The sequence below is a fragment of the Pongo abelii genome, chromosome 7, assembly GCF_028885655.2.
Source record: "Pongo abelii isolate AG06213 chromosome 7, NHGRI_mPonAbe1-v2.0_pri, whole genome shotgun sequence".
NCBI classification, from domain to species: domain Eukaryota; kingdom Metazoa; phylum Chordata; class Mammalia; order Primates; family Hominidae; genus Pongo; species Pongo abelii.
This window is the reverse complement of record NC_071992.2, coordinates 139,139,146-139,152,649: the sequence shown is the minus strand read 5'-3', so window position 1 is coordinate 139,152,649 and position 13,504 is coordinate 139,139,146. Positions and strand designations below refer to the sequence as shown.

Below are 13,504 nucleotides of genomic sequence, written 5' to 3'. Positions count from 1 at the left end.
ATTAATACCGGGCAACCTACTCTGCTTTACCTAATTTTTCAGGACCCACCCAGTCCTCCCAAGTCTCTGTTGTGGGAATTGACAGACAAGTCTCCAAACCCCGAGCCAGCCCTCCACTTTTCTGCTCCTTGCACACCTTTTCCTTCGCTCACTCTTTTTTTTTTTTTTTTTTTTTGAGATGGAGTCTTGCTCGGTTGCCCAGGCTGGAGTGCAGTGGCGCAATCTCAGCTCACTGCAAGCTCCACCTCCCAGGTTCACGCCATTCTCCTGCCTCAGCCTCCCGAGTAGCCTGGGACTACAGGCACCCACCACCAAGCCCGGCTATTTTTTTGTATTTTTTAGTAGAGATGGGGTTTCACCGTGTTAGCCAGGATGGTCTCGATCACCTGACCTCGTGATCCCCCCACCTCGGCCTCCCAAAGTGCTGGGATTACAGGCGTGAGCCACCGCACCTGGCCCGCTCACTCTTTCTTAGTCCTGCCCTTATGCCCAACTCCGCTCCTAGGCAGAGACACCCTTTCAAAATGCCACACTACTCTCCACATCCACATTCCCCATAGTACCCAACACATCAACCCAGACCCCTCTGGGGCATCTAACCTTCTTCTACTCCTCCAACCGCCCACCTTAAAACATGCAACTTCTCCTTATCCGGCGACCGTAGTTAACTCCGCAGTTTAGGATACTTCCACATCTTCAGTCGCAGAACACCACACCCCCGTCCGCATTACCATTAAAGAGCCCACCCAGTTGCTATCACAGAAGCAGTATCCCCTCCTTCAAGCAGCTCTCATAGGCCTAAAGCCTATCATTTCTCGCCTCCTCACCAGTCACCTACTCCGCAAACTCCCCTTTTAACACACCAATTCTACCTGTTAAAAAGCCAAATGGAACTTAATGCTTAGTCCAGGACCCCAGGCTCATTAACCAAGCTGTACTCCCGGTATGTCCAGCAGTTCCTAACCCATATACTTTACTTTTCACGATTCCCTCCAATACCACCGATTTTTCTGTTCTAAACCTTAAAAAATCCCTTTTTCACAATTCCTTTACACTCGAATTCCCAAAACCTTTTTGCCTTTATGTGGGAAAATCCTGACACCCACATTTCATGTCAGCTCACCTAGTGTGTACTACCTCAAGGTTTCAGAGACAGCCCCCACCTTTTCGTACAGGCCCTTGCTTGTGACCTCTTTACCTTATCCCTAAAACCGTCCACCCTCCTTCAATGTGTTAATGATCTGCTCCTGTGTAGCCCCTCTCAAAGAGACTGCAACGCCCATACTATCTCTCTCTTTTAAACTTCTTGGCAGAACGGGGGTATTAGGTCTCCCCTAAGAAAGCACAAATATGCACCTCCTCGGTCACCTATCTAGGCCTAGCTCTTACCCTGCAAACCCGAGGGCTCACAACCGACCGCGTATCCCTCCTCCAGTCCCTCCCGCCTCCGCAAACTAAGCAAGAAATTCTCTCTTTTCTAGGACTAGCAGGATATTTTAGGCTCTGGGTTCCCTCCTTCGCTCTACTTGCCAAACCATTATACTAAGCTGCTAAAGGCCCTCTCCATAAGACTTCAAACCCTGCACAGCCTATTCCCCAACCTTTCTGTCTACTCCAGAAGGCTCTCAACTCAGCCCCCGTCCTCACTGTCTCAGACTTCACCAAATCTTTCTCCCTCTATACCGACGAATGGCGTGGAGTTGTACTGGTGTTCTAACCCAGTCTAAGGGACCCACCCTCCAGGTTGTTGCCTACCTCTCTAAACAGCTTGAAGCCACAGTTCTCAGACGGCCTGCCTACCTCTGAGCATTGGCGGCAGCTGCTGTCCTCACCCTTGAAAGCCTAAAACTATCTCTCCATGCCAACCTAACAGTTTATTCAACCCATAACATCAAAGACAAGCTAGCTCACCGCAGTGTACTAAGTCTCATCTCTGCCCCACAGCTCCTCCAACTGTATGCTCTGTTCGTAGAAACTCCCCACATCACCGTGCTAACCATCTCCCATCTAAACCCGGCCACGCTCTTACCTGAAGCTGCAACCGCCCAAGACCCTACACATTTCTGTGTAAACACTGTTCAAACCTTCCTTATACCTTTTCCAAACCTAACAGACCAACCCCTTCCAGATGCCTCCTTTACTTGGTTTGTAAATGGCAGCTCCTTCCTACATCAAGGACACCAGAATGCTGGCTATGCTATAGTGTCACCCACCGCCCCCCGCCCGACACACACACACTATTGAAGCCAATCTCCTCCCCCTAGGCACCACCTCCCAAAAAGCTGAACTCATCACCCTCACTCGAGCTCTCGCTCCAGCAGCCGGACAACAGATCAACATATATTCAAATTCTCATTATGTGTTCCACATAGTGCACTCACACTCATCCATCTGGAAAGAACGGGGTATCCTAACTGCAAAAAACACTCCTGTCATAAATGGCTCTCTCATCAGCAAGCTCCTTCAAGCTGCCAGGCTCCCACAAAAAGTTACCATCATTCATTGCAGGGGCCACCAAACCCCAGACAATCCTATATTGGCTAGAAATGTGCTAGCAGATTAGGTAGCCAAATAAGTAGCCCTACATCCTGTGCAAGGCCAGTTTCTGTCCCTGTCCTTGTTCCCTCCGCTTTACTCCTCAGAAAAAAGGAGGACTTCCGAGCCCAAAACCTTCAAAAGCAAGGACCATGGTATGTCAAGGAAGGGTGCTTCGCTGTTCCTCACTCTCAAAGCCTTCCTCACCTCCAAAGCCTCCACAAGTCTTTCCATGTCAGTTACAAACCTCTCCTGTAACGTCTCCGCCCTAGCCTCACTTGTCCTCACCTTTCCAGCCATGTTTGATAAACTACCCAGTCCTGCCCTATCTGCCACTCAGTGTCATCCCAGGGCTCCCTCTGGCAGCCACCTTTTCCTACCCACCAAGCCCAGGGCCAGGTACCTGGGCAAGATTGGCAGGTAGACTTCGCTCACATGCCGCCAGATAAACGGCTCTGCTATCTTCTAGTCTTTGTCTGTACTTTCTCCAGACAAGTAGAAGCATTCCCGACAACTTCAGAAGCTGCAAATATTGTCACACAAACTCTTATGCATATAATTCCCCGTTTTGGACTCCTAACATCCATCCACTCTGATAACGGGCCCGCCTTCATCAGCTAAATTACCCAAGGCGTCTCTACATCCTTAAGAATAAAGTAAGTTCTCCACACACCCTACAGGCCTCAATCTTTAGGCAAAGTTGAAAAAATTAACCCTGTCCTTAAAGCCCAACTCACCAAGCTGGCTCTAGAAACCCGCCAGTTGTGGACAAAATATCTCCCTTTTGCCCTCATGAAACTCCGCGCAACACCAAAAGCACCCTCTTTTTATAGTCCCTTTAAAATCATGTATGGCCGAACTTTTGTCTTAGGGCCTCCATCCTTACCAGACTCTGAGCCACGCGGGAATTACCTCCCCTCCTTAATCCAGACACAGTCTTTCATTCATAAAGCAGCAGACGAGGCCATGCTTCTCCCTGTCGACACCTCCTTGTCCTCTCAACATAACTGTCTTGCAGGCACAGACGTTATTTCCAGACAATCCAGGCGATGCTCCTGCTACAACGACATGGTGAATACCAATCCATCTCTCAAGAATACCTAAAAATTAAGGTTTTCTTTTTCCAACGTGCCCACGCCACCCGCTATGTCCCGCCTGAAGTAGTTATTAAGAAAGTTGTCCCTTTTCCCTTTTCTATAACCAAACAGACAGGAATGTAAGATTCTCCCCCAGGCCTGAAAGCTTAAGGGGATGAATAACTCCTCCCTTCTCAGGCCCAGTCCCAAGGCGCAAGGCTACTTGCGCCAGCAGCGTGCGCCAGCAAAATAGCAGAAGCAGGAAGAAGGCCAGCTGGAAGACACGTACCCCTGAAGATCAAGAAAGAGGCCATCTGGGTACAACATAGCAGTTACGTCAGACTAGGACACTTCCTGTTTACAGGAGACTATAAATCCTTTGCCCCGTCCTCACTTGGTGCTGACGCCATTTTAGGCTTCAGCCCGCGTGCACCCAGGCTCTCATTAAAACAGCATGTTGCTCCACACCGCCTCCTGTTGTCTGTCGGCGCGCTCTTGGGGTTTGAACCGATAGAAGAACCTTACAAGTAGGTCTCAGCCTCATTTTACCCAGCCTCTATTCAAGATGGAGTTGCTCTGGTTCAAATAGCTCTGACAATATTGAAAACTTAACATGTTTACATCCCTCAATGTGGCACATTCAGATTCTCCCTAGTGACAAACCCACTTCTTCATCACCAACAGGGCTCCACTTCACAATCTGCCTATGCCATTCCTTCCACCAGTTGAGGGAGGGCCATTGCTACTTCTAAATGTCTCTCCAAACTCACCTTATATAGGCAGAAAGCTTGTCAAGATGAATTCTGTCTGGGGTCATTTATTTTATATCCTTTTGGCACTCTGAAAATTCAGAACACTCAACTCTTACAGCTATTGCTTTTCAACTGTTGTCACAGAAACTTGCTTGTGTATTTGGTCTCTACTCTGTTCCTCAGCACTTGAAGGTGGGACCAATCTTTCATGTGGGGTTCCTAACAGTGCTCAAATAGAAATATGTTTTTCCCCAACTCTTACAATGAGGTGGGAGAGTTTTCATATTGTTCTTATTCTCATTTTGTCCCTAATTTGTATGGATGTAGATACGTCCATGTCGTTATAAAGAGAATATAAGCACATTAAATAAACTTCGAAAAGTAAAGAAAAAACTAGCATAGTTCATCACCCAACTCTAAGCATTGTTATAAGTTCTTGAAGCTTTCATGACAGTAAAAGGTAACAGGCCTTGTTTGATGCAACTTTTGCAGAGTTGAACAAATGATTTTGGATTTGCAGATTTGAAGTTGGAATCTATCATAAGATAGCTTGGTAGTTTAGTTTAGCTGTGATTAAGAAAACACATCCTTCCTAGGTTGATGAATCCTGGCTCAGCCATTAATCAGCAGTGTGATTTTAGGCAAGCTGCTTAATCTCTCCGTCTTTGGGCATATCTGTATGCCTTCAGAAAATGTTATTCCACTACACATATGTTACATATAGTCCTCATTTTACATAATGTCCCATGCAAGCAGCTACCCTTACTATTACAGAGTCTTCATAACCTACCTTCAAATTGTTCTATAATATTCTATTTAATAAATGGCTCAGAGTTAAGTAAATGTTTTCTTTTTGGTGAAATGTAGTGTTTTAATAACTGAAAAAAATCAATTTCTTCAATTTGTAGTGGATAAATAAATGAATTATTATCTGCCACCTCCTGGGTACTCTGTGTAAAATAAAATAAAATAAAATAAAATAAAATAAAATAAAATAAAATAAAATAAAACCCCACAACACCCTGGGTAAAACCCAAACTGGTTGTACTTCATTTATATTCCCAATGAGAACAACCTGGAATGAGCCTTCCAAGAACCCCTTTACAGGCACGATCCATCAGCCCTGTGAAGCGTGGGAACACACCTGCGATTAAATGAACCACTCATTCCCTCAGAGCAGTCCCTTCTCAGTGCCCATGGCCACCAGGGCTGCTGCCAGCACATCCCCCACAGCCCATGGCTCCGCCTAGTTATTACACAGAGCATGAGGAGCTCTCTGGTCAACAAGGTATGTCACAAGGACAGCGTCTCCTGCCATGGATTTAGCCGCACACTGGCAGATGCATTCGTGAGCCGCAGCTCTCCCTGTCTTCCTGGGTTTTGGTTTCTCTTCTGTCACTCTTATCCACATAGTGACCACGTAATGACCCTTACGCTCAGCCAGCATAAGAATGCACCCTCCCTCCAGTCTCCTGGTGTGTGAGTGAGATCCTCTTCCTCCATATCACTAACACACACACGCACGTGCACTGTACAGATACTTTCTCTATCTTCAGCTCCTGAAAAAACAGGAATTTTTGTTTCATTCCTCTCCTAAGCCCTAGGTCTGTGCTTCTGTCCACTCCACAGGGGTGCTTTTGTTCCATATACGCTGCACTCGCCTCTGCTCTCCTGGCCAGCGCTGTCTAGGTGCCCTTAGGTCTCTCCTGCGAGCCAGCTTTTCTATTTATTTATTTAGAGACAGGGTCTAACTATCGCCCAGGCTGGAGTGCAGTGGTGAGATCATGGCTCACTCCAACCTCGACCTCCTGGGCTCAAGTGATCCTCTCATCTCAGCCTCCTGAGTAGCTGAGACTACAGTTGTGCACCAACATGCCCAACTAATTTTTAAATTTTTTGTAGAGTCAGGGTCTCACCATGTTGCCCATGCTGGTCTTGAACTCCTGGGCTCAAAGGGATCCTCCTGCCTTGGCCTCCCAAAGTGTTGGGCTTACAGCCATGAGCCACCGCATCCAGCTCTTCCCTATTTCATCTTGTCTCTGTATTTAATATTAGGTTGGGGCAAATGTAATTGCGTTTTTTTTCACTGCAACTACTTTTGCACCAACCTAAATACTTTAAAGAGGGCTGCCGGCCTTGAGAATCCCATTTCTTAATTATTTATGTACAGATTCTCTTCTTTTCTTCCCCTCTAAAGATTCTGATTCTGAAGTCAGACAGATCTGGGTAACCTTGGGTCTGTTACTTAATTTTTTGGGCCTCAGTTTTCTCATCTGTAAAACAGGGCTCTATTAGTACCAACTTTCTTCACAGAGTTGTTGCGACAATTAAGTGATCTAATACATGTCCTGGACTTGGCACAGTGCTTGGGCCTGAGAAAGCACACAAATGTTAGCAAGTATTCTATTGTTATCATCATTAATTATATTCATTAATAACAATCCTCGGCTGTTAAAAAAAGCCTATGTAGGCTGGGTGCGGTGGCTTACACCTGTAATCCCAGCACTTTGGGAAGCCAAAGCAGGCAGATCACCTGAGTCCAAGAGTTTGAGACCAGCCTGTGCAACATGGCAAAACCCTGTTTCTACAGGGGAAAAAACAAACCAAAAAACCCCCAAAATTAGCTAGGCATGGTGGCGCAAACTTGTAGTCACAGCTACTTGGGTGGCTGAGGTGGGAGGATCAATTGAGCCTGGATTCGAAGGCTGCAGTGAGCCAAGATAGAGCCACTGCCCTCCAGCCTGGGAGCGAGATCCTGCCTCAAAATAAAATAAAAATAAAAATAAAAATGCCTAAGGTGCCTTCAGAGCTTGTCATTTTCTAAATTCATCCATCCCAGGCTTTCTCACCTCCGCCTAGGAACCCTATTCAACCTAAAACTCTTAACTCTTGGTTAATTTTTCTTTTCCATGGACTTAAAAAATTAACAAACCTATATTAAGAGTCAGAAGAATCTGAATTCTACTCTCACAGAAGAGTAAAAATGGCTGTGACCCTGCACATGTAACAGTCTCTCTGGGTTCTCTCTCTCTTGCCTGAAAAATGAAGAAGTTGGACCTGAACACATTTTCCCAAACACATTCCAGAAGCTTCCACCTTTCCAAAGACAATTGCCCCTTACGCACAGACCTTTTGGCTAGGGCAGTGCCATGCGCTATGAACAAGCGCACTCCCTAGCACCGCCCCCAAGCTGCACCTCTGTTAGCTCCGTGTCGGGATTTGGATGGTGTCTACACTGCCTGGCGCCTCAGCAACCTCAAAGGGCTGACCCAGACCCTTTCATAAAAAGAAGATTCTAATTGGTATAAATCTCAGCTCTGTAAGGAAGGAAAATGAACTGCAAGCTCTGCGGAAAAACTAGGACAAGGTTCTCTTTAGCAAGTCTCCAGGTACTGTTCTGACAATCACTGGGTATCATGAGCCTTAAAATATGCCCCCGCCTGGTACAGTGTCTCCTGATTAAGCTGGCTGCCAGGCCGAGGGCACGGCAGGCAGAAATGGCAAATTTCAAAACCACACAATTACTAGTAGTTTGGGAAAAACCGTTGGGAACACCATGCCAATCATTTAATTCATTTTCCAAGCCCTTTTTAAATGCAAAATATGCTAATATGTTGTTGGAGTGTCCAGCATGGAACCTGCTAAACCCAGGGCTGGTGGGAATGGAGCAAGGCGAGAATAATGGCCCATTTTCCCTCTAGTGAAGAAAATAGGGCTGATGCCACTAGGCTCAAGTGTTTCTTTGTACTCCCTTCAGCTGCAGAAGGTGTGATCACCCTTAGAGTCACAGATTCGGGAATAATGGGCTTCTTTTCTGAGCAGAGCCCAAGTCCTGCCCCTGGTAAGTGAGGTGTATCCTTGAGTTGTCTGTTAACTCCTCCTGGAGAGCAGGGGATAATGAAGGAGGAAATAAAGAGAGGGGGAGAGGGGAATTTATGGCTTGATGGAATACGTTAATTTAGGTCCAAAGGGGTTGGTGCAGTGTGGTTTCTGACAAATGACATAGTCCTGCTTTTTGTAGCCCTCCATTTCACTTACCTGCATATGGAGAAGGATAAATTACAGACCAGGAGTCTCTCTTTGAGGTTGCAGGTGAATCAGCTTCTTCACCAAATATTATAGCCATTTTGCCAAAAACCATGTGCTTCTTGTTGGTAAGAAGGGAACTTAGAGGTCATGGACTCTGAGCCCCTGGTTGACAGGGGCATGTCTTCATATGTCAGGAGACTAAAAATACGGACTAAAATATGGTGGCCAGGATCTCTCTTGACCTCAGAGAGGCCTGATCCCATGGCAGAGCTCGAAAACCAGGACTTGGAGGGAGGCGGTTTAAGTTTATTGAACAAGAACAGGGATGGGGTGTAGGAAGACAGGGCATTTCTAGCTCAGCCAAAGCAGCCAGAACAACCCGCATGCTTACCAAGTGCCAGAGATGTGCCAATGGTTGAGTATAACGACCAAGCCCTGACCATAAGGGAGTCATGACCCAGCCAGGCAGCCAGGCACTAAGCCAGCTATAAAGCAACGTGACAAGTACTGTGACAATGGGGCACAGAAGTTGTGGGGGTCATCAGGGGAGAATGTGCATGTGCATGAGGATATACCAACAGGCAGATGGTGTGACTGGAGGTGCAGCAGGCAGAATAGTGCCGTCACCCTCAAAAGATGTCCACATTCAAATCCCCAGAACTTGCAGTTATGTTCCCTTACATAGCAGAAAAGACTCTGCAGATGCGATTAGGTTCAGGATCTTGAGATGGGGAGATTATCCTGGCTTAACCAGGTAGGCTCAATGTAATCACGAGGGTCTTTATGAATGAAGGAGCCAGGCAGGAGAGTCAATGTTGGAATGATGCGGCTGGAGAAAGACTCAACTGACCACTGCTGGCTTTGAAGATGGACAGGGGCTGTAAGTCAAAGAACATGGGCAGACTCTGGAAACTGGAAAAGGCAAGAAAATGATTCTCTTCCAGAGCCTCCAGAAGGAACAGCCCTGCCAACACTCTAATTTTAGCTCAGTGAGGTCCACTTTGGACTTTCAAACCCCAGAACTGTCAAATAACAAATTTCTGTTGTTTTCTATCATCAGTTTTTGGTCATTTGTTACAGCAGCCATAGAAAACTAATACAGGAGGACAATCAGAGCAAGAGATGGGGGACCCAGGGGACCGGCCCTATATTGGTACCAGTGATCCTCTTGGACCCTCTGTTTCTTTCTCCGAAAAACATGAGCACTGGGCTGGATGATATCTAAGGTACGTTCCAGTTCTGACACTTTGTATTTTGATGGAAGAGGGGAACAGCCACTGTACAATGGCTGACAACTTGTTGCAAGGGTTGACAGAGAACAGCACGTCCCTGAGCATGTTCGGTAGTATTTCAGTTCTATGGGCTGTGGGTGAGGGTTCATTGGACGATATCTCTCCATGCAGCAAATCACTACTGAGCATTTCCTAGGCCCTGTTTGTTCTAGGCACTTAGAGTCAATGGTGCATGGGACAGGCTCTGTCCTCTGTCCTCATGGAGCTGAGATCAGGGAGTGAGCCAATTCACAAGTGAACTTATAAGTACACAAGTACACAAGCTAATTTCTGCCAGTCATTAATGCCATAAAGAAAATGCATCCTGGTGATGAGAAAGAGCAGGTTTCCACAGGGTGGACAAGACCGGCCTCCCAGGGTCAGATTTGACTCAGGACTAAGTAATGAGATGAGACAGGCATGAAAGAAAAGGAGAAAGAAGTCTGAAAAAATATTGAGCTCAACAAAATTAAACAGAATTATATATGGAGGAGTTCTGAGGGTTTGAATGTCTGAATTGATTCATGTGTTCATTCAACACAGTGTTTTATTAAGTTAGACAGTGTTCTAGGTGCCAGGGATACAGTCTTGAAGAAAACAGACAAGTGCCCTACAGCGTGGAGCTTCGTTACTGTGTGGAAGACAGACAATGCAAAAGTCAACAGGTAAATATGAAATCAGGAGGTAAAAGTACGCTGAAGAAGAACTGAGCAGGATGAGTGGATAGAAGGTGTCAACAGCGGCCGTAACTGGTCTGGGAAGACCCCTCAGAGCTGTCCATATCTGAGCAGAGATCTAATATGCATTAGATCAGTATGCATTTCCCAAACCGAAATGACAAGGGAACCTCTTTGTCACAGAGCATCTTGCAGGACTGCTTCTGAGAACATGCTTTGAGGAAGCGGGCATGGAGACAGTCAGAGTAGAAAGTGGGATCTTCATACTCCCAAGACCCGGGTGCTCATGTTAGAATGGAGACTCTGAATCTCATAAATGCAAAGTAAGACCTTTCATATAGGAGTCTTATCACCCACCCCCAATTGGGAGGTCTCTGCTTCGACTTCAGGATTGGAAAAGCACTGCACGTACTCTCCCCAGCTGCCCTGGATTCACGCTTGTTCTGCAGGGTTCATGAAGATGGAGAGTACATTTAACCCATGGTTAGACGAGATGGCCTTTGCAGGCCTGAACAGATGCTAGTTTTTCGCATGTCAGAGAGAGCTGAGTATAAGAACAGGAATCCTTCTTCTAGGATGTTACGTTGTTGTAAAGAACATGTTATTCATTTTAAAGTGTGGCCAAGAGACAATGATCAAGGTCCCCAATTCCAGGGACCTTTGCCCAAGATTTCCTTCTGTCTTGATAAAGGAATAAATAAATTTGACACCCAAAGACCAGACACAGGATCTGGGACCCAGACCAGGACACACGCTGTATTCATGGGAAGGACACATCCTGAGAGGGTTACTAACATTCTCCCCAAGGAGCTCATAGGGAATTTTACAGAAAACAAACCACCTGTCCCTGCAATGTCCTTTCCTGTCTAGAGGAGGCTGTCTGGACTTTCTCACAGCTGAAATCGGATGAGGTACATTATGTATTCAAGTCCTATTGCAGCAAGCCTTCCAGCCTGCCACACTGAGCCACCGCCTGCCCAGCTCCAGCAGAAACGCCTCTCTCGGGAGCAGTCTCCACTCACCATCCGCCGGGCCCCGTGCCCACCAGAGGACCACTCTGATAGCCCAGGCACAGGCCTTACCTGGCAGGTGGTGATGTCGCAGGCTTCCCACATTCCCCCTGGCAAGAAGTCAATGCAGAGACAGATGGGAACAGTCTATCCTGAGAGCTGTCATCTTTTTCGGACCTCTGCTTCCCAGGAGTGGGGAGATGAGCACTGGACCAAACCCAGGAGCAGTCCCTCTGCTTGGGAGGCTCTCGTCACCTTCTTGTCACCAGTCATCTTTTCAGCTCAGTTACCACTTCCTCCAGGAAGCTGTCTCCATCAGGGCAAATCCTGCCATTTGGAGTTTTTATGGCACATCAGGCCTCTTTTTATGAGCATGCCTCCTATGAGATGGCTTCAAGTCTGAGGTCTGCTACTCGCTGGTCCTTGAGCAAATCCCACTGTCCCCTGGGCCTCAGTTTTGAAGGAAGGGGGTTGATAAAATGCTCTCTCAGGTCACTTTTGGTTCCAACCTCTGGGATTTCCCTTCCCAAAACAAGAGCCGCCATCACAGCAGCAACCCAAGTGGAGGTCTTGACCTTCAGAAAATCCCCTTCCCTCGCTGGGCCTTCGTTCACTTAGCACTAAAATCATGGGGTAAGCTATGATACTGGTTTCCAAGCTTTTTAAGGCATGAAATTCATTTTTTCAAAATGCAATCTAATACCTAATAGCAGTAAGAGTAGAGCTGCTTTGCTTGACATAGGAGTGAGGGTCTGGAAGTCCCCTTTCTGTTGGGCCTCTGAGGCATCCTCTCTCAATAGGGCTCCTAGAAGCACAGTTTTAAAGTCACACTAGGCTGGGTACGGTGGCTCATACCTGTAATCCCAGCACTTTGGGAGACCAAGGAGGGTGGATCACGTGAAGTTATGAGTTCAAGACCAGCCTGGCCAACCTGGTGAAACTGTCTCTACTGAAAATACAAAAATTAGCCAGGCGTGATGGCACATGCCTGTAATCCCAGCTACTCGGGAGGCTGAGGCATGAGAATCACTTGAAACCAGGAGTTGGAGGTTGCAGTGAGCTGAGATCGCGCCATCGCACTCCAGCCTGGGTGAGAGTGAGACTCCATCTCTAAATAAATAAATAAATAAATAAATAAATAAAGTCGTGCCTGTAGCATCACTGTGTGTAAAGTTCTAATGTCTACCCGCTCTCACCTCACATCTGTGTGTTGCCTGCATTCTGTGGGGTCCAGGGATCTTCTTTTGAGAAGTGTCCAAAAGATAACAAAGGCTTGAGTGCTCCTTTTTTTTTTTTTTTAAGTGTTTGATTTCAAATGAGGCTCCAAAGGACTAAGATATGAGATATATCAAGGCAGGAGGAGAGAAGCCAATAAATTACCCTATTTGTAAATCATTGCTATGGAAGCCAAAGCCCCAACTGTTAAAACAAAGGACATAAGCCCTTACTATAGCTTAGCCTGCTCACAGAGGAGGCACAGATGCCCATGGAGCTGGCCCAGCCCCCAACAAGCCCCTAGGCACCTCCATTGCATCCCATGCCAGTGCCCAGCAGAACTCTAGTTCCCGTTCATGCAGGGCTGGACAGCAAGTCAGGAAGCCTGGCAGCTGGTTCCCAGGAGTTGCCAGCAGATCCAAGGACACAAAGAGGGACTCCTGGTCCCTGCAGAACCAGCGCACCCCTCCTCCAGAATCTAGAATTCGCGAGAACATTGCCCACCCCTCATTGCTACCCAGATGTAAACGGCTGTGTGGCTTTCCATGGCGAGGGCTGCACACTCCTTCCTTTCTTTATTTCTGACGCCTCCTGAATCATCACCCTCTGCTGGGTGAGCACAATGTGCAGAGGTTTTAGGGGCTGGGGAAACATCCCTGCTGCTTCCATGTCAGGGAGACATAAAAACACACTAAGAAACCTTTTGGCAGGAGGCCCAAGGCACAGGCCTGTGTGGGCACCTGGCCGTTGGCTTTGATTTGGAAGCCAGGGTGGCTGACCTTTCGGAACCAGAGAGACATCTTTAATATTCGGAGACAGCTGATTTTTATTCTTATTATTTTTAAAGGCTCTAAAGCACCCATAAAACCATCTCGTGGAGTTGAAGCTTCCTTTAGTTTTCCTTCCATTCTTATTCAGCTTATAAAAATGCATAAAATC

General features: G+C 46.9%; 1 protein-coding gene across 8 annotated transcripts in view; it reads right to left on the bottom strand.

Moving 5' to 3' along the window:
• The window catches only part of ZHX2 (zinc fingers and homeoboxes 2), a 194,558-nt gene that overhangs the window by 141,660 nt on the left and 39,394 nt on the right, over nt 1-13,504 (bottom strand). For 3 of the 8 annotated variants that reach the window (XM_054560952.2, XM_063726319.1, XM_063726318.1), the window contains exons 1-2: nt 3,901-12,448; nt 3,422-3,593 (exon numbers count right to left, since the gene is read on the bottom strand). The gene's annotated coding sequence lies outside the window, so the exon portion shown is untranslated. 8 annotated transcript variants of the gene reach the window in all.